This window comes from Sus scrofa, chromosome 15 (assembly GCF_054392235.1).
Source record: "Sus scrofa isolate SSC_HxYL_T2T_F1_AM1 chromosome 15, Sscrofa_HxYL_maternal_Yorkshire_Landrace_v2.0, whole genome shotgun sequence".
Classification (NCBI taxonomy): Eukaryota; Metazoa; Chordata; class Mammalia; order Artiodactyla; family Suidae; genus Sus; species Sus scrofa.
In genome coordinates this window covers 21,932,459-21,954,596 of record NC_139397.1, presented here as the reverse complement: position 1 = coordinate 21,954,596, position 22,138 = coordinate 21,932,459, and the positions used below count along the sequence as shown (strand labels likewise).

The 22,138-nt window shown below is 38.3% G+C and overlaps 1 protein-coding gene across 19 annotated transcripts in view; it reads right to left on the bottom strand.

Moving 5' to 3' along the window:
• Nucleotides 1-22,138, bottom strand: part of GTDC1 (glycosyltransferase like domain containing 1) — a 427,341-nt gene that overhangs the window by 125,917 nt on the left and 279,286 nt on the right. The gene's annotated exons all lie outside the window — the stretch shown is intronic.

Below are 22,138 nucleotides of genomic sequence, written 5' to 3'. Positions count from 1 at the left end.
AAAAATTCCAGAAAGAGTGTAAAAAGCAGTAGTTATCAAGAGAAAGTTCAGAGGTTAGAAATTAGACCAGACTGTCTTTGGTTTCCAAAGAGTTTCTTCTGTGGCTATAAAAGCTACATTGTATATAACATAAAAAATAAGAGTAGAGCGATGGTTTATCACTCTCTTTACTGGTCCTTTGGGAGTTTTGCGTCTTCCAGTCACTTCACAGCCCAGTGCTTATTTCCAAGGCATACTTGTTCATTACCCTACAAAAATGCTTGAAACTTCCTCAATTAATACTGGGCATTTCTGCTCACATGACTGTTTGTATTCCTGGGCACCTGTACACATTTTTTATTAAATCGATCTTACTAATAGTTCTTGAAGAATATTTTTATGTTTTTTTTCATTACCATCTCATTCCTTTCTTCCCATAATACTTTTACACATAGAGTTTGATATCAGCCACTTTTTGATAGAAGGAGCCACATAAAATGAAATCAAGGAGTTTACCACATACTGGGGAGCAAACCAGTAGTGCTTAGAAAAACAGAGTGTGAGACAGATGTGAGAACAGCCAACTAACCTGCGGTGGAACACAGTATCAAGAATGGATGTTCTAACTTTTAAAACTAAGAACTAGAGATTAATTCTGACTTGGGGATCAGTAAAGGCTTAAAGAGGATTTTAGCTGACTGATTTTGAAAGGCAGAGAGAGGGCAGTTCTGCACTTAGGGAACAATGTGGATCAAAGGAAGAGGGTGCGAAAGTAGATGAACTCTTCATGGAATAAGCAAGGCAAAGAGTCTGGGGCCAGAGAACAAGAGCAATCTCAGAGCCCCGAGGCCCATCCAGGAACTCGGCCCCTTCTCTGGACTGTGAAGTAAGTGAGGAGATGGAGAAGTGGGCGAGGATGAAGAACCCTGGAAAGAAAGCATTGAGGAACATTTGGAGGAGTTGAAAAGAACCTGAGAGAAACACTGCACTACTGAGGTGAATTAAGAGTTCCTAAAGACAGTGTAGAAAAAGAACCAAGAGCTCTTAAAACTGTGCTTTTTGTTTTTTGCTTTTTTAAAAAAAGGTGTAAAATACTGCAGAGGTGCTACAGACCCAACAACAGGGAGCTTTTGGCTTTGTTGTGCAGAAGAGCACTGGCTACTCCCAGGGCAGCTGGCCTGGGGTGAGGCAGGCAGAAACTAGATAGCATGGAAGGGAGTGAGCCCAAGGGAGAGAGACAGCAAAGAAAAGCAGGGAGGGAAAGGTCCATTTTCTTTAAGGGGGTGTGTGTCTATAGTGGTGTTCATCTGGGGATACTGGCTAGAAAGAGCAAGACCCAGAAACAGAAAAACAGCATGACGTGTGATAAGGCAGGATTCTTGCTGTGGGGGGAAAGTAGGGCCTTCTACAAGAGCATAAATGAAGCTTTCTTCCAAAGCTGAGAAGGAAGAAGAAGAAGAGAAAAATGGAGTTGAAAAGAACAGTTTCAGGCGGCAGGTTCGGAATCTAGTGAGTCTCCAAAGCATGAGGAGGCACCTGTTTCAAGGAGGTGAGAAGAGGTGGAGATGAAGTTTAAGAAGTGAGCTGAGGGGCTGGAAAGTCACTGTGGAGAGGGGGGAAGGTGTGGGCTATGTCTCCAAGCAAGGGTGGATGACACTATGAATTAACAGCAGTATACACTACCCCACCCCTGACCCACACACTTCCATAAGTAGATGAAGCTGATATTGCATAGAGAGATAAAAATCAAAGAATGGTGCTAACCCCCTTGGTACAACCTGAGAAAATAATACCTTAGTTCTTGATTTAAAGTTTCTTGATGGAAAGAAATTTAGGCATATATAGATTATGAGAGTGTCAGATTTCAAAGGTCCAAAATTACAAGGAGAAGTAACTGACGTTCTTCCTGAAATAAATTTAAAACACTGGGACATTTCTAAGGAAAAAAAATCAATAAAAATTTCCCATCAATCACCACAAAAAGAAAAAAAAATTTCTATGACAATAATTTCAACTTCTCCTAAACAAACGGAACAAATCATAAGAGAAGGAACATCTGTACATACGTGGAAAATAACCATAAAGCAAGTGAAGTAACCTATTTGTTTATGTCAGGTAGAGAATGCCAGGCAAGCCTAAAAAGGATTTTAACAGAATTACAAACTTGGTGCACAAAGGATTCACAATTAAAAAAAAAAAAAATCAATGGGCATTGAAACAACATATCTTCATTTTAGAAAACAGTATTATTGGCCATCTTGCTCACAAAATCCATTTATGTTGGCCAGCATGTGAGCAAAATTGCAAATTAAAAGAGACGGGAGATTGGCTAAAGGGTTATAAACAATGAGAATTGGTAACTTACAATAAGCTTGGCTGTTGGTTAGGTGCTAGGCCTGCTTTTATTCCACATGTTTCCTAGATGTTCTCAAGGATGAACAGAATCCTACCTTAACCCAAGCTGTGGAGGACTGACTCGATAGGTGGCAAATAAGGACATGGGAGGATGCAGAATACGGACATGGACAGTAACCCGAAACTCAGCTGATTCACATTATGGAATGGAAAACAATAACAATAAACCTGAATGCAATAGGACACATGGAAAAGACTGCCTGGAGTTTGCCCATACAACTCTTTGTGTTTGGACCAGCAGACTGATGCCACTTGCTTATGGACTGTGACATACAGGGAAGGGAGAGCCCAAGTCCATAGGGGCAGAAGACTGTGCAAATGCTGGTCTCATCTCAGGCACCTGATAAATGCACATGATTGAAAATTAGAGAGTTCTTAGAAGAGCAATAATAATGATTAAGGCAATGGAAGAATTGATTTATGAGGACAGATTAAAGGAGCTAAATATGAATAGCCTGGTTAAGTGACAACTAGAGGGGTACATAATAGGAGTCTCCAAGGAAAGAGAATAATTATTTTGCTGGGTACAAGTGGGTATAACTAGGAGTAATGAGATGAAATTAAGGATGGGAAAATTTAAGCTGAATTTGAAGAAAAACTCCCTGACGGTGTAATTTATTAGCTCATGGAATAAATTCCCTATGGAAATGCAATAGCTGTGGAAATTCTTAATAACAGAACTGGACAAAATACCAATAAATAATATAGATAATAATCCAGTACTTGAAAGAAGGTAGTTATATGTTATGCTTTCCTTGTTTACAATATCTTCTCATATTTTTCCTTAATAGTCTATTTATATAGTGATTATTACCCAAAGAAGTATTTAGGCAATTAGCTAAATCTAAAAGGAAATACATACTTTAGGTGAGGAAAGCTAAAATTACTTTAGTTTTCATATACTCTGCAGCAGTAAGCAGAAATAACTTTTTACTACTTCATTTCAGCAGAGCTGGTCTTGAAGCAAGTTGAACAAATGTATTACTATTTCTAAAAAAAACAAACAAACCAAACCAATCCTCATCGACCATCCCACACAGTCTATTCTGATTCTCTGTACCAGGAAACTCATATTTTCATCAACATGTTTAATATAAACAATTTATTGGCATAATAGAAATCAAAAAACTTCAGCTTTTCTAAATGTAGCTCTATGGTCAATTACTTCACATCAATACCAAGATCAAACAGGCATAATACTAACAAGCAGTTTGCTTAATAATAGTCACCACACTAATTAACCCATCCAGAACATTCTTAATCAGATGCTATTTGTAATGTACAGTTAAGAGAAGCTTGGCAATAAATGGTTCTATGCAAAAAAAGAAAATAATGCCTACTGATGGGGTGATACTGGCTTTTCTATAGAACTGGACAGAATGTTTGCACTGTCCTGGTGTGAACTCAGTGAAGTAACTATGCAAATAGGCACATGTCTGAACATTTCCTTTCTCCTCCCCAGCTCCAGCTCTGGTGGAGGTGCTAATGAGAAGAGAAAAGGTACTCAGAGAAGGAGGAAAGGAGAGAAAGGAAAGAAGAAAACCAGTGAGCTGCCTTTTAGAGCTTATGCCAGGCTTGCCATTTAATCATCTTCCCATTTTTTTTTTTCTGAAAGAAAAGCTATGGCTCACCTTACTTGTAAAACATCCTTCCTATTGCTGAATCTCTCAGAAGCACTATTAAAACCTGTTTTTACTTTTAGAAGGATTTTGATTGCTGTAATCACTTTCAACCTGTTATTAGACAGTGGACCCCACTCCCAACATTTTTTCCCAACCAATAGCCAATATTTGAAACAGACGTAGAACCTCCCCTCTGCTGTCTCATCTTCTTCCCTACCTCTACCCCTTGTGTGGGTCCAGAGGCATGGCCACAAAATCTCAGTACTATGTTGAGGGATGTTTAAAGACACGGCAGGAATAAATACTTTCCGACTTAAATTTGATTGCTTTCCTCTAAAACCACTTACATACAAACACACAAACCTATACCTCGGCCTGTAGGAATGGCCAAACGTCTTATTCAGAATGGTCTGAAAAGACCAGATTTGAGCAGATTGATGGTGAGGAAAGGAAACACCCTAGGCACCTTAGCTTATTTCTACTGAAGTTGAGAAGCTAGGATGTGTTAGTTGACCAACAGAGGTAGTCAGAGGGAAGGCAGTAAGATAAAGCAAGCCAAGTTACCTTAGGAAATCATTACTGATTCATGCGTTGTTGAAAAGAATGCTATGGCTGAAATGTACGTCGTGTGGAACACACTGCTCACAATATCTTTTTGAGAGATTTTCTTTAAAAAAAGTACATACTATGGTACGTTCAACCTATAGAATCTCATAAATAAGTAGCCATGGATAAGAGTCCCCACAAGATAGAGATTATTAAGTTATGCTTCTCAAGGCAGATTTGGAAGATAGCACATGAAAAAAAATTATGCAAGTCAGTGAATGATTAAAGAGAAAGTGAGAGAGCATAACTGATCATCGATTATTCCAAATATGAGCCAAGGAGAAAGCGGAGCCTTAGCGACTGGAATAAGAAAACTGGCCTGCCTATGGGGCAGGTAAGGAGAGAGGGTGCTGAGGAAGCTCAGGTGTGGGGGAGGGAGAGCAGTATGGCCACCTTTAGGCTAAAGAGTCATAAAGTGTGTTTTGTGCAACACTAGTTACCTGGGAACATGTAGGTGTTGTCTCACAGAAGGTTTTGTGACAGAACAAGTTTTGGAAATGCTGGGTTAATAAACAAAGTCAAACATTTCCTCCCTACAAAACTTGCCACAGCATTTCCTAGTATGTACAGTAAATATGTTCAATCATTCATTCTTTTGTTCATAAAATAACTATTTATTTAACACCTATTACATGATAGAACTATAGTATCTATTGTTTCATAAACCTAGCACTTAATGAACAAGGACCACCCCTATTTCCCCCCACCACCACCACCACAAAGAGGCACCTTAAGAATTAAGATTCAGCAAATGGTACCCTGGGAAACACTACTTGAGACTCTAGGAATTGCACAGCCTGAGTCTAAAAAAGCATGGGGAACCAGACGGATGGTGGCATATTATACAGTAAAGATGGCAGAAGGAGTGGGAAAATGAATTCCTACTCCAAATGATGAAACCCAGACTAAAAGCCATACACCAAGGCCACACAAGAGGAGAGAAAAGAAAGTTTGAAGATTAGAACCTGTGAAAAAGGTAACAGAAGAAGATATAGCTCAAGGCCACTATGGATATGACAGCAGAAATAAAATACTATTCAATTTTATCACAGAAATTTCTGTGGATTTCTAGACAGAAACCATATTGAGAATTAAAGAGAAGGGAAATAGGAATGAAAGACAAATACTTTTTCCAAAACCAACTGGGAAGATACATCCAGACAGCTCGGTGATCTAAGTTCTTGGTGATTTATAACAAAGATTATTCACCATTTCCAAACAATGTGTTGGAAATTAATTACAAAATTAACATTTTTAGAATTTAGCCACACAAGCAAATATCAAAGATAATTAAAAAATCATGTTGCCCACATGTATCCAATATATCATTTATATGGTAAGCAGATTTACATAAACCTATAAAATATAAAAGCAAAGATCTTAACCTAGCATTCTAATGTATATACATATACCCCCTATACTTGATGCCAATACTTGATGCCAAACTATCTTCACAGAATAAAGGAATCACAAACCAGTAAGTCTATCATAACAAAAACTAGATGTTTGAAGACCACAGCATTAAAGAGGAAGACAGACGTATGCTTGGTGGTTGCTTGTAGGATGGCTGCTCTTCTTTACTGTAGACGGCTAAGGGCTAATATTCATAAAAGAGATGGCACATATCTGCCAAGGTTGTTTCAATAAGAAACTCCTGGCAGAACATTATTTGAACAAATTTGAATCTCAGATGAGTCAATCACAATCCACATGCACACAGCATAAATGCTTTGGGGGAAGAGCCATCCAACACCATCATGGCTGGCTAGGTCAGGTCACTTAGATGCTCCAGCTTGGTGCCTGAACCAAAGTTCTATTCCCATGGTGTAAACTTTCGAAGCCAACATGTGACACTGACAGCAGTCGGAGAGAAGATACTGGGCAAGGGTGTCTTGCTTAGACTACGAAGAATCTGTTTTGTGACAAGATAGGAAAACAGGATCCCTGGAAACTAGTCTCAGTTAAAATTAACGTGCAAACCCTAGTTGTTAGCCTGAGAAATGCACGCTGAAACTGAAAGCAGATTTATGGTTATCAGACTGGCCTCATTATCCATGTATGGTCCCGGAGATGACACACTTCATGAAAATAGCGTCTTCTCTTCTAGGCTGCCAAAAAGAGGAGGTTCGGCTTCCTCTATTCTGTTTAAAGTTCATCATTTTCTGATGTTTGTCTTTAAATAGCTGGGATATAAGACTGTCATAGGAAAAGATGGTCTGTTCCCATGAGTCTATCTTTTATATTAATTTCCCAACTGCATTTCTCAGAATCATTTCTGAAAATCTAACACTTTCCATATTCTTTATTTATATCATTTACTTACATGGCTTCTTCTGGCAACACAGTTTACATAATTAATACTATTTAACCTGAATGTGCCTCATTTCCTCATTCTCTCTTAATTTCAAGGTGTTTTCGATTGATTACATTGCTAATTTAACTGCCTACTAGAATGAACAGTTTGTCTTAATCTATTTTATCAAATCCCTTTATGACATACTCCTCATACAGAAAACTTATGGGTCCTTATCAATATGTGAGAATCAGAAGCGCTACCTTGCATGTTACCACAACCCATGTTTATCAAAGTCATCCTTTGTGAACATATGTATGCTTACTTCTCATAATTCACATTCTTCCCCCAAAAGAGCTGAGAACAACAAAATCCTCTAATCTATACAAGGTTTACTGTAGTAATTCAACACAGTTAGCAAAGTTGTAGGCTAAACTGCAAACGGTTTATGTCCTCATTAAAGCACTCTCTACCCACCGGTGGTTAAGTCCCTAAGATCTTTACACTACTTTCCCACTGCCCAGCCCCAGCCCCATCCCACTCCCTAGCCCATCCCCAGGTATCCCCTTGCAGCTTCTCCAGGAACCAGAGCTCCACTTTGGATCTACCTCAAATCACGCCCTGTTCTTCACTGTTATTCTTGTTGGAGACGAATTTTAAATTCCCACAATGTATTAATTCCAGGATCAATATGTTATGCCTTTCAGAAGTACAATACCGTGATTCAAGGGAAATGATCACCAATGGGATAATCTCAGGTCCCACAGGAAACCTACGAGAAAGATTCTTCGGGGAGGACAGGGGGAGAGACATCTTTGTGAAGCACCTGAGAGTAACTCCACTCGAGCAATGGGCATGTTGAAGAGGGGAGAACCCAGGCTATACTAGCACTGGCACTTTCTGTATGTGTGAATTTATTCAAATCACTTTCTCGGAACCTCAGTTTTCTAATCTATAAAGACAGGATTATATCCATAGTTACAAATTTCTTGAGAGGATTAAAAGAGAGAACTTGTGCTGATAATGATGTGTAAAGGGGCTAAGTAAATTGAAGTAAATTTCCCATTTCCTGGCTTCTTTAGGTATCATCCATACTTATAGAATTATTCCAAAGCCATCTTGGGTAACACTGGACTTCCTAGTTAGTAAAGGAGTCACTGTGTTGAATCAGTCAACAAATATCCATTCAACAAATATCTAAGCTTCTTCTACGAGCAAGAGGTTATGTCTATATTTACAAAGTTTTTAGTGCATATGTAGTGACATTTCATACTTATTTTGGTATCTGAGCCCCAGAAATTGTAAACTATCCATATTACCTTTAAACTAAACTACATTTGCAGATTTCATTACTATACTTTTTTGTTCAAACTTATCAATTTGCTCATCATTTGTTTCGCTAATAACTCAGAAGTGAAGTTTTAAAATCTTCTAGTCAAGCCTCCATAAAAACCCAAAGGATGAAGTTCAGAAAGCTTCCAGGTTGGTGAGCACGTGAAGATATGGGGAAATGAGCATGCCTGGAAAGGGCACAGACGTTCCTCCCCCATACCTTTCCCTGTACACTTCTTCCATCTGACTTTTCCTTTTACGATAAAACAGCAATCTAGTGAGTAAAAATAAATAAAGCTTCTATTCATTCACCCCACTTAATTTAATAATAATATTCAAAAATGAAAAAATTCTTAAATGTAAATCTGCAGTAATTTCTTTCAAGCAAGAGGAAGTGGCTGTTTCATATGTACATAGACTTAGCAAGCTGCTCTGTATGGACTGACTTTGTTAGTAAGTAAATATTCACATTTCTCTGGGAATCCTGTATCTTCTATAGCACCAATAAGGCTATATTGGAGGAAACTCTAAAAATCATCTCTAATCACATGTCCTTTTCCACAGTATTTTTTTTTTTTTTGGAAGCCATTGTTTGGAAGTTGATAGCAGGATAGTAAATGTGCTGGTATTGAAGAAAGGATCATTTTATTCCTTCCAAACAAAATCAGAATTCTCCTCAGCCAGTGTTTCCAGTTAGAGAGTCTCCTTTAGAGCATGGTTTCATTTTATGGGTGCTACAGACAGAACTGTGCTCCTTCAAAATTTACATGTTGAAGTCCTAACCCTGAATATGACTATGCCTGGAGATAGGATCTTCAGGTAACTAGGGTTAAATGAGGTGATAAGGATTGGGCCCTAATCCGATAGGATTGTGACCTTTTCAGAAGTAGAGGAAATCTCTCTTTCCCTCTCTCTTCCTCTCTCTCTCCCTTTTCCCTTTCTCCCTTTCACTGTCACATGCAAGGGCACAGTCAGAAAGCAACCATCTGCAACTCAGGCAGAGAGCTCTCCTCAGAATTGACGACACTAGCACCCTGATCTCAGACTTCCAGCCTCCAAAACTGCAAAATAAATTCCTGTAGTTTAAATCACCCAGTCTATGACATTTTGTTGTGGCAGCCTTGAGATGGCTAATTCAACTGAATATTACTATGGAAAAGAGGGGAAAGAATCAAAACCATGATGGGTGAAATTTCCTGAATAGGGCATCAGCAAGATGATGGAGTGGGAGGTACTAGCCTATGTTGACAGACAGTGACAACAAGAGAATACTGTATAAGAAGAAAGACCTGACCATCAAAACCTGTAAGGGAATTCAGGGAATGAAAAGGAGAACATGTGCATTTTCTTGTGAAACAAAAATGTTACTTTTTTCTTTTTCCTCTCTCTCTCTTTTTTTCTCTCTTTTTAGGGCTGCACCTGTGGCGTTTGGAAGTTCCCAGGCTAGGAGTCAAATTGGAGCTATAGCTGCCAGCCTACACCACAGCCACAGCAATGTGGGATCCGAGCTGAGTCTGTGACCTACACCACAGCTCACAGCAACACCGGATCTTGACCCGCGGGGTGAGGCCAGGGATCGAACCTGCAACCTTATGGATACTAGTCAGGTTCGTTTCCGTGACGAGAAGTTTTTCTTCTTCTTCTTCTTTTTTTTTTTTTTTGTCTTTTTTTGGGCCACTCCCACGGCGTATGGAAGTTCCCAGTCTAGGGATCGAATAGGAGCTGTAGCCACCAGCCTATGCCAGAGCCACAGCCAACGCGGGATCCGAGCTGCGTCTGCAACCTACACCACAGTTCAAGGCAACATCGGATCCTTCACCCACTGAGCAAGGCCGGGGATCGAACCTGCAACTCATGGGTCCTAGTCGGATTCTTAACCACTGAGCCACGACGGGAACTCCTTTTTTTTTTTTTTTAAACTAAAAATAAAAAGGAATGGAGAATTGAATTAGGAAATAATTTTTCCTAAACATGTGCTTGGTTGTGAAGAATGTCACTTAATCTCTTTAAACGTACGTTTTCTCAAATGTTCAATCAGAAGAAAACCAGCCCCCTACACTTCTCATGGAAGTATAAGGATCAAACTTTTAATTAAATTTATTATAACTATAAAGAGGCAAAAAGGCACACTGCATCAAGCAGGGCTCTGGTATTTGCCTAGTTTTAAATTCAGGGCTCTAGAACTTATTAGCTGACCTGGGGAAAGAGTCTTTTCTGTAATTATCAGTTTTCTCATCTGTAAAATGGGGATAATAAATAGCAATGCTGCTTTGCAGAATTATATTTTCCATGCTGCTTGGCATATAATAAGAGCTCAGTAAATACTGTTTTTTGTTTTTGATAATAATGGAGAAGGCCATCATCATTACATTGTCATGGTTACAAAAGAGAAAAAGAGCAGTTTAGAAACTCTACTCTCTGACTTCATTGGCCATTTCATAGTTAAGCCTACTTTATAAATCAGAGACACATGCCTTTTTAAAGATGCATTATTCTTGTTAACTCTCACAAGTTACATTTTAGAATCCATTTAAGGCAGGCATTTTAATATGCTACCTTATTTTCATTTGTATACTAATCAAAGATTTGTTCCCTGCCTAGAGGCACATTAATTACAAAAAGGTCCAATGTTATAAATCAAACAAATATATTCCTCCTAAATCTATTATTTCTTTCTTGGGTGTCTTTTTTTTTTTTTTCCCCTACATTATTTTTCCTTTTCTTTCCTTTTATTCCTTCATTTTTCTAACTGAGAGGTTCCATCTTTCCCCTTCTTGAAGCTGCATAAACCAAGAAAGTAAAAGCAGGAAATTTAAAACATCAGTTTCCAGGTCTCTGAAGCATGAACAGATGGGCATCAAAAATCCAGTCTTTTTTTTTTTTTTCTCTTTTTCTTTTTCATTTGCCTACCCACAAACTGAATAAATCAAAATTACCAGCAAATCCAACTTCTACCACGTCCCTCTTCTTTCCCCCCTGCTACCACACTAAATGCTACAGCACTAAGCAGTGATCCACAAGTTCTGGGTCTACTGTTATCTACCTTTTAAGCCATAGGAACTGTCTTTATTCTGAACTAATAAGACACAATTTTGTTAATGTTACATTTGCAATAAAGCCTTTAAGTGTACAAAATAAGTGTACAAACACTCCCGCTTACTTCTGGTTATCTATACTTTCTAGTATTTCTGAGTTTGCTAGGTTGTAAAAGTATAACAGATGGGTAAACTGGTAGACTATTACTAGAATACAACCAAGGCTTGAAGGCAAAGAAAGAGTTAAATACTCAGTGAAAATGCTGAGTATTTTCTGAATGAAAAAGGTCAGAGGAAATGAAAAATTCATTCACCATTCAACCAAAATTGGAGTGCCTACTATGTGTCAGGAGGATAGCCCAGATGTCCTAATGGAACAACTCACTGGGTAAGTGCTCCAATAAGGGGAGAATTAGGTATAATGATTATGAGAACCCAGGCCTGGGGATGGGGGCTAGCACCACAGAAGACTCTTAGAGAAGGTGATTTTTCAGTGGAGAACTCCACGACGATTACAAGGTAACCAGGTTTGGATATAAGAGGTGGGTTGTGTTAAGAGCAATAATGCATGCAAAGGGCCTTAGGAGAAAACATGGCTCAGGAGTGAAAAACAAAGTACAGTCAGATCCTTGAGTGGGTGTGGAAAGGTGTGAAGGTGGGGGGAGGACAAAAATGAGGCCTGAGAAATAACCAGGGGGAGGCCTTTCTGCCCTTAACAATATACATAAGAGGTTTATAGCCATTTGAGAAGTTGATAGTCGGATTGGTCCATATAAACACGCTGGCTGCAGTGTGAAGAACGGACTGGAGAAAACACAGCAGAGCGAACATCAATTTTAAATCCCCTCTGCCTATGGAATCTCCACTAAAATAATGGTATGAGAATTTTTTAAAAACATAGATTCTCAGCGACAAAGAGAATAATTGAGAAAGATGACAAAAGAAATGTCAACTAGTTTTCAGGCGATGGAAAGCAGACGGATGAGTGGTGCTGGATCAGAGAGGAGGGGGCAGAATGCTTCTGTCAGTGCAGGTGATTTTGTTTGGGCGTGTGGCATTAGTCAAGAAGCAGAAGCTCATTTGCTTCAGAAAAAAAAAAAAAAAAAAAAAAAAAAGGAAAGCTCAAGAATTGGACACAGCAGGTGCCTCTGGAGGTGGACTTGTAGAGCAAAACTGAAAACAGAACTGGAAGCAATCCTATATAAAGTGAACTCAAGCCCTCTAATAACCTTCCCAAGCCCATGAAGTCAAGCAATTACCTCCTTTTCCCCCTACCTCCCACCTCAGCAGCAGAAAGGCTTCAACACTGGGAGATGTGGACCACAGAGAACAGGCAAGGCTAAAGGCAAAGGTAAGGAAAAGTAAATGAAAGAATGCCTATTTACTAATGATGGTTCTTCAGCTCCCTTCCCCTATTTGGCTCCCAGATAGCTGGAGATTCTCCTTCCAGAAGATAACAGGACCTTTTCTCTGGAAACTAAATGGGCTGATCCAGCAATACTGACATACAGAAACACTACAACAAACAACAGAATCCCTATTCACTCACACTATGAGAAAGGTCACTGGTCAATAAACCTTGTCTCTGAAATCATCATTCAGAGTCTCGCCTCAAATATGAATGGAGAGACAAGGACCATCACATGTTTGAGGAAAACTTTTAACATGATGAAGCAAATAAATAGAAAAGAGGAACTTAGAAGAAACTGAGACCCCATGGAGAGTAGACAAAAACTTTAAAAAAAACCTGTAATAACTATGATAAAATAAGATTTTGTATCCATGGTGGAAAAAATAGGATGCAATAAGAAAGGACATTCAAGAACAAGAGTGCTTGCAAATAAAAATATCATAACTGAAAAAAAAATCAAGAGGTAGAAGATAAAGTTGAGAAAATCTTATAGAAAATAAAATAAAAACAAAAACAAAGAAGAACATAGAAAAAGAGATAACAAAATAAGGTCAATCTAAGGTTCAATAATGACTAATAGGAACTGAAGAACATAAATACTGAGAAAATCATGGGGGAGAAAAAAATCAAAGAAAAATATAAGAAAATTATCTGTATTGAAGGGAGTATATGCCCAGTGTACAAAGAGAACAAAATCCAATCCACATAGACCCATTAAGGAATTTCAGAAGATGAGGAGCAAAAAAGAACAGGATGAGTTACATGCAAGGTATCAGAAATACACTGGAGTCAGACTTCTCATCAGGAAGTCCAAAAAGTAGAAAACGATGGAACATTACCTCACTGAGAATAGTGATTTTCAATGACAGCTCAAAATTCAGTTGAATATTAATTAAATGTGAGGCAAGATAAAGCCATTTTCGGACAAGCAAGGTCTTAAGAAATTTTACCTTCCATGTACATTTTTTGAGGATATACTAGTTGATGTACCCCCTACTAAAGTGATAAAGTAATAGAAAGATTGTAGGACCCAGGAAATAGTTGACTTAAAGGTCCGGAAAACAACAAGAATGAGCAGAAGCAGAGAATCTAAGCCTCCAGGATGGAAGTGTCCAACAACAACAACAACAACAAAAAAACAAACAAAAAAAAAACTGGAAACAATAGATTTCCTGATTCAGCTGACCACATAAAAAGATGAGTTAGTGATCTTGACAGAGTTTGGAATGGGTTTGTGACAGTGATACAGAAACCAAGCCCATGAAGTCAAAGCAATATTTAGCTCCAGGAAAAAGTGAAGAGTTGTTCAGAGAAGGAAACCTAATCATTGAAAACAATAATGCTCAGCAGGGAACCATTTTTCTCTTCCCACATGTCTAATACTTAACACATCCATTGGTTAATTTTAACAAATATATAAAAATTCTATTTAGTTCTTCTAAAAACATGCTTTAAGATTTTAAAATATCTTATTTCTCATGCTTTTTTTAAATGCTATTAATTGTTCTAAAAGCCAGCTTTTATCTCCTCTATCCAGTACAGGAACTGAAAAAAAAAAGGGGGGGGGGTCGAATCCTATAGTTAGTTTTTGGAGCCAGTTTCTGACTTGCTACACTAGAATAAATATTCCACAGGAAATATCAGAAGAGAAGGTTTGAAGGAGAGGCAGGACTGATGGTTGGTTCAGATTTCTGTAAAGATCACTATGCCTGGGAAGAGCTGCAGATTCACCGAAGTGAAGCAATAGAGAAAGGTTTGTATCCAAGTTTTATTCCTCCTAAAAAAAAAAAAAAAGAAAAAGAAAGAAAGAAAAAGAAAAACTCACCATTTTTCTAAAATCTAATACATTTACTTAGGCAATGAGCAGTATTTATAGAGCACCCACTCAAACTCAAAATTCTGCTCTTATAGGAAAAAGAATTAGAAGAAAAATCAGACATTTTTAACATATGGTTGGAGTTCCCTCTTCTAAGCTTTTTAAAGAAATAGTACATTCGTTGTTTAAAGATCACAACAATCCATGGCTATCTTTCAGGACATGCTAAACATTATTTTTAAGTTTAACATTATTTACAGAAGAGTTTTTTTACTTTTCACTTTGAAATAGTCTTTCTCTGAACAGTGGGCAAGTATTTTCAGTAGAGACTCACATTCACAGTTTGGCTAAAGTTATTGAGTCATAACCACAGAGATGTACAAGCATCTCCTTAAACACCAAAGTGCATGTAAATGCAATGGTATACCTTTAACAAACAGTAAATGTCCTAAAAAAGTAACTATTCAGTGAAATTCTTATATAAAACAAAAAATTCTTATAATCTTAAAAATGTAATTATTCTATAATTGAGCTGTATTGAGAGTCTGCATCTTATTGGGCTGGGCTATTTTAAAGGACTGCATAGACTACCTGAACTGTCAATACATGCCCAAATTTATATACATTTAACATTTCAATAATGTATGCTGGGGCATAACTGAGTTCTAAGGGTGTTAAAAAGCCAGATTATTCTAGAATTGCATGTTAGTTTGGGAGTACAGATAGCAAATGGACAGATGGCCACAGAGTAAACTGCCAAAGGCCATTTAAAACCAATCCATGTGTAGGTGTATTCCAGTAGAGAATTACAGACAACAAATCAATGACATACCAAAGTCTTACAATATTATCTTTGTTAGGCCAGAAATAACATTACAATTTTATAGAACTGGAGTTAAAACAAGCATTATTTTTTACTTTTCTGTAGTCAAAAAAAATGAGCAAAATCAACTCTACTGTCTCGCTGGTTTATGGCCCACAGTAGATGCTCAATATGGACTTCCTGAATGAATGAATGCCTTGGTACAAGGAGGGGGAATGGGTTTTGCATATGCTAGTCTATGCTTTTCTAGGTCCTGATTGTTTCTGTATACTGATGTGTGGTTTGGGAGTTTGAGTATGTTTTACTTGGGAGTTTGTGTATATGAAGTAGAAAGAGGTAAGGTTGGTTGAAGGGTAATTATTTCTTGATGGAAGAATATAAGAAGTATAAACAGCTCAGCTACTGCTTAAGCAAACGCACTTCTTCCTTCCTGATCTACAATGCAAATAGTATACAAAATCAGGTTTCATTAAAGAGTGACTGTCACATCAACAGGAAAGAGAATGAAGACATGCCATGCAGTATTATTAGATAAAGTGAATTTGTTGTCACCAAGATCAACAAAATACTGCTTCTAAGGATTGCACACTGTGACAAAGAAATAGCTTTGCAATAAAGAACACTCCTTTGATATATTTTTTCACTTTATTGTAATGCGTTATACCTCTAGAAAAAATAAATGTCAGTTTACTGATGGCTTGGGTCACAATTAAAAAAGTAATACACTAATCAGAAAACATCTGTGATAACTGATAATCCATCCTGAAAGAATTAGAAACTTTCCATCACATGGGATCTCCACAACACAAATTAACTCTATGTTATAGGATGTGGGGTAGGACTTTGCCTGTCATCTTGGCATTTCAAATGTGGTCTTAATACCAAGGATTAATACCTACTGATGCTAAACAGAAGGGCCTGCCATATCTCCACGGGACATGCCAAAGGTAGAAACAGTGGCCCCGTAACTCTTATAGGTCACACTCTAACAACCTAAGTAAGAGGAAGAAATTCACAGGAGTAGGTATGCTCCATGAGAAGCTCTTATACAGACTTGGGATGTTTGCCAGAAGGGGAGGCTGGCATCCCTTTCCCCCAAATGGATGACTGCCAGGCTGCCAGAACTCAAAAGCCTGCCTTCTCCTGCTCCTAGAACAGAGCTCTTAGGATAACCTAATGCATGCCCCCCTAAAACATAGGACATAGATTCTGACGAGAGCTATGACCACAAGATTTTGAAGGTAGGAGGCTGTCTGAAGTTGTCAACATGGCAGGGCAAGGAGAAAGGTTAGCAATGGAAGCAGCCTCCATTTTTACCATTTGAAAGGGAAAGGCCACCTGATTTTTATTTTATTTTTTTCCTTTGGTCTGAACGGAGGGGAGTCATGCAACACATTGAAAGGACTATGCTCAGGAGGCTCATTTCAGGGCAGAGGACACACTCCTGGTGTTGGAGCTAAGAGAAGGAAGTGGCTAGAGATCACTTGGGGAAGTTTCATCTATGACAGGGAACACCTGTGTGTGAGGTATGCGCAGGAGTGTCTCAAGAGAACACATCTACGTGCCACACATAAGTGCTGGCATTTGCTTACTGCCTGACAGAAGCATTTGACACTCAAAAGAGACCCTCAAGCAGCACCAGCTATGTAATGAGCCTTCTTCCCTTTCCCTCACATTCTTCCTCCCAGTCCAAAACCTGCTGCATGAGCTTCAAAGGGAGGGTAGGGGCATGAAATGAAGTTTACTTAATTGATTTATGGGACCCACTGACTCTAATGAGGGAACAGCTTTATCTCCTTTTCTGCCACCACCTTTAAGCACACTCTCACGTCTCCCTTCTCATCCTGATACGCCGGCTTTCTCGCTTGTGATTATTTTCTTCTGGTACTGTTAGTATTTCTTTTTTTCTGCCTCCCATATTATAATCTAGGAGTAGGGAAGGTCTTTTTAAACATGCCACTAAAGGTAAGAACCACAAAAATAGGCCTTAGTCTGTGGGGGAAAAATAATTTAATATATAAAAAGATTCATAAATTCAACTGAAAAGTAAGTGAAAGGAAAATCTGAAACATAAACAACAGATGAAGAGTTAATCAGTAAATCCTCAGAAATCAACTGGGTGAGCTTTCCTGCAATCCCAGGTTCAATCAGCTCTGCTATTGTGTGACCTAGTAGCTGTGTGACTTTGGGCAATTCACTTAACATCTCTGGGCTTCAGTTTCCTCATCTATGAAGGGAGATTAATACCATTACCTACACCAGTGGGTTCTGGGGAGGGTTCAGTAATCTAGCTTAGCATTTAGCATGGAGCCCAACAAATAATATGTATTCAAATAAACATCAGCTCTGCATCCTCATCACCATCCTCACATCTCCAAGTGGCAACTTATGATAAGTCAAGATTAATTTATAAGCATTCTTTTTTTTTCTTTTTTATTTCTTTATTTCTTTCCCTTTTATTTATTTTTTTCTACTATACAGCATGGTGATCCTATTACACATACGTGTATACATTCTTTTTTCTCACATTATCATGTTCCATTATAAGTGACTAGACATAGTTCCCAATGCTACAGAGCAGATCTCATTGCTAATCCATTCCAAAGGCAATAGTCTGCATCTATTAACCCCAAGCTCCCAGTCCATCCCACTCCCTCCCCCTTGGCAACCACAAGTCTGTTCTCCAAGTCCACGATTTTCTTTTCTGTGGAAAGGGTCCTTTGTGCCATATATTAGATTCCAGATATAAGTGATATCATATGGTGTTTGTCTTTCTCTTTCATTCTTCCTTTTTTTTTTCTTTTGCCTGTGTCACCAGAGTTTTCCACATTGAGCATGTGTGACTCTGGGAGGAAAAATACACAAACTATTTCAATTAAAAAATCAGAATAAAGGCATTTGTGAGTCTCTGCCAACTCCACAAAGTAGAGAAAGGCAGCTGCATGTTTCTCTCCTGGACTACAGAGGATCATCCTGGTTAGTCTGCTGTATGTAATGTTTCTCAGAGTAATGTTGTTAGATAGGCAGAACGGTTCTCTTCCAACATAGGCAAGAACCATCTGGTCATACATTGATAGAAATAAATATCTGAGTAAGAATTGTGTTTCCATTGATCAGAATATATACACACAAGACATGTGAAAGGCATAAAAGCTTTAAAAAACATTCACAAGAGTAGAATGAAACATTCTGTATCATGGCTTTATGCCATGTTGTCACATCAGGTTGTACTTGTTTATCATATCACTTCATTTACTCCAATAAAAATTACTCCTAGGACTCAGTTTCCTTTACTGGCTTCGCCATTCATTCTGGGCACAATTTTATAAAAATGAGGCGAATGGAAAGATACTGATGTCATTGTCGGATGAAGCAAAACCACATGAGAGGCCCTGGCTCTGGTGCTCATTTAGGTTCCATCGAAGCAACAGGGGAGAAGTTCTGGGATGTATGTGTCACAGTATTTGAAATGGCTGCCCTCCACAAACAAGCCCGATTTACAAGAGAAGAACATATAAGGTAGAAGGGGATTTCAATTTTGAAACTACATTACTAAGCACACATTTGCTTCTAAACTTTAAAGCAGTGCTGAATCGCATTTGGATAGAGTTATAGCATTGCTTTAAACACACACGCACACCCAGACACACATACACCATGGAGGTAATCCAGTTACTCCTGCAGCACAGATGTGCACAAGAATGCTCTAAGTGATTAAGATAGGGCTTTAAAGTTAGTTAATTAGAAACACATCTCCTTCTATGATCAACACTGATACTAGCTCTGAATTCTGATTGGTGGAAATGTAAGTTTAAATTTAGATTTAACATTTAAGATGCACAGAAACTCTTTGGACCTGGTTTTGTGTTGAACAGTCTTAGAGTGAGGGCCTTTAGAATCTACACTCCTTCGGTCAACACAGTTTAAAAAAGAGAATTCTGCTCATCTGATGTTATTAAACTAAGCTTCTCCTAAAGAATATTTTTTTTTCTTGGAAGGAAGACGAGCAGAACTCATGAGTGTAATATTTTAAATTCTATCTTGACAGGAAGAAATTGCTATCTTTGTAACAAAAACCACATCACTCTACTCTGATTATTGGGATGATCCTTTTTAAAACAGGCCATAGGGTTGTTGAGAGAGTAAAACACAGTAATCAATAGGAAACTAAACTGTTTAGCATGGTGCTTGGCACAAGTAGTTGCTTAATAAAGTTTCAGTTTTGGAGAAATGAAGGTAATTGGTAGAGAAAGTGAACCTAGAGAGTTAAAATAAATAGGTACTTAAAGTTCAAGCTTCTTTTTCTATCAGAGTTAATACATAGCAACCGCTCAATGACCATGTTATACTGGAAAAACATTTCTGCCACTGGAGATTTTAATGTTACAATTGCATGAAAGTCCCAAAGGTCAAATGAAGCTGGTTCCTATTGGCCTCACACTCCCTAACACAAGTCACATCCAAAAAGGATGTAAGGTCACTCCTAGTCTGCTGGGGCCACACTGACGAGACCTTGACTCTGTGGATTAGCAAAGCAATCCAACTTCCCTGGTTTACTAAAGAATCAATCACCTAGGTCCCTCTTTTAACAAACACGTTACTCTTCTACTGGAAAGAAATACGGATGTTCTCACTGAACAAAACATATTCGGTGTTGATGTTGATGGCAAAGGCACTTATGTGCTGGTGCTGATGGCAAAGGCATTTATGTGCAACACTATGGACCTTCCAAATTGTTTTATTTATGTTTTATTCACAATTTCAGAGAGGTTGATGACAATGCCAATTAAATTTCCCTCTTACTGAAGTGTCATCTATGTCCAAGTAACAGGGCTGGGAGAGGAGGTAGGGTGCGTATGTTAAAATTCTTCAGAGGAAGGCAGGGTTTAGCAAGGTACCTTTAGAATAAATTATCTTCACCTCAAATTTCAGGGTCATCCCTTTAGAGGTAAGTAACCCTGCGCCAATAAAATAACCTAATTAAGCTGCTGGTTTATCATATATTAAATGGGAATACGCTCCTACAGTTGTCTTAAGGATTAGCTGAAATGGTATATGTACAACTGATGCATAATAGAGACTGTTTATATCAATAAATCCATTTCACACACAGACTACTGGTTCCAGAAAGATAACACACCTATTTAGCCTGACAGGCTAGCTGCGCATGTTCTGGATGCCATTATTAGAGGGAGTCTCCCTGAAAAGTTCTAGAACTGGTCATTAAATTCAGATATTTTCTAAGATTTATTTTTATATCTGCTTTGAAAAGCTCCCATTGAATTCCACACCTTGCATTTATGGCTATCAATGGTCAGTGGTCTAAAAATGTCCCAGACACCTAGGTAGTGAAGAGGCAAACTACGATGACAACAACAACTTGTCATCCTTGTCTCTTGGTCTCATTTTTCCACTATTTCTCATTGAAGCAGCTGAACAAGGTACTCAAAGAAAACCTTGAGATATAGAAAAACATGTTTGAGGAATATGTTTCAAGTTGGGTGTTAAGCGAAGATAATAGATACTGATTATTGAAAACGTAGATGAAAAGCTCAGGGAAGGGGGAGAATGAACAAGAAAGAATCCCATATCTAGACACCAGTGTCTTAGGTTTCAGTCTTAAGAATGCTTTCCCTTCTTCCACTTCTTTCATAGTCAAAACATTAAGTGGTCATAGCTTATACTCAAGTACTGAATAGTTTTCAAATAGGTAAGTAGCTATTAACTTCCTATTGTGTTAATGTCCATGTTTAACTAAAGGCTATTCTTGTTATACCTCACAGAAAGTGAATGAGAAATACTGGAAACACTGTTCCTTTGGACACAACTTGTGGTACTTCTTTTTATTTTTCTTTAACTGCATAAGGTTAGAGTGGTAAACTATAAAAGCAACTACATATTATTTTGGGATAACATGAAGATTTTATGGAAAAATCTTCTCTGTAAAAAATATATTCATTAGTTTTTTAAAACTACAGTTAGGATCATGGGAATGTATTGGGTTGAAAGGTGGTCTTGAGTAGACTTTGGTCTGTGTTCACAGAAATAGATATTATCCTACAAAAAAATAAAATCGACCCATGATGCCTTTTCTGGAGAACTTTTCCACAACTAGCAGAGCATGATGGAACAATTTCTCGTCTAAGTTTATACTATTTTTTTTTTTTTTTTTTTGTCTTTTTGCCATTTCTTGGGCCGCTCTCACGGCATATGGAGGTTCCTGGGCTAGGGGTCCAGTCGGAGCTGTAGCCACCGGCCTACACCAGAGCCACAGCAACGCGGGATCCGAGCCGCATCTGCAACCTACACCACAGCTCACGGCAACGCCGGATCCTTAACCCACTGAGCAAGGGCACAGATCGAACCGGCAACCTCATGGTTCCTAGACGGATTCGTTAACCACTGCGCCACGACAGGAACTCCTCTTCTAAGTTTAAATCATAGGAGAGAGTGTGAATAATTTGCAAGACATAAATAAGGTGTAACACATTTCCAAATCACCAATTTTTAACCTGGTGACCTTGAATGGGCTTCAGGGAGTCCTTGAACCCTCTTTAATTATTTGGAAGATTGTGTGTGTGTACTTATTTGCCTTTTTCTAAAGAAAGAGCCCATAAATTTCATCTGACTTCTAAAGGGATTTATGACATCCCCATAAGGTTAAGAAGAATTTATTCATTCCATAAATATATTTCATACGACAACTCTTTGTTAGGCACTATGGTAAGCTGGAAGTATATGGAAGACACAGTTGCTCGACCTCTGCATTTTAGTCTAGGAATTGATTTGAATACATAAGGTGGGAT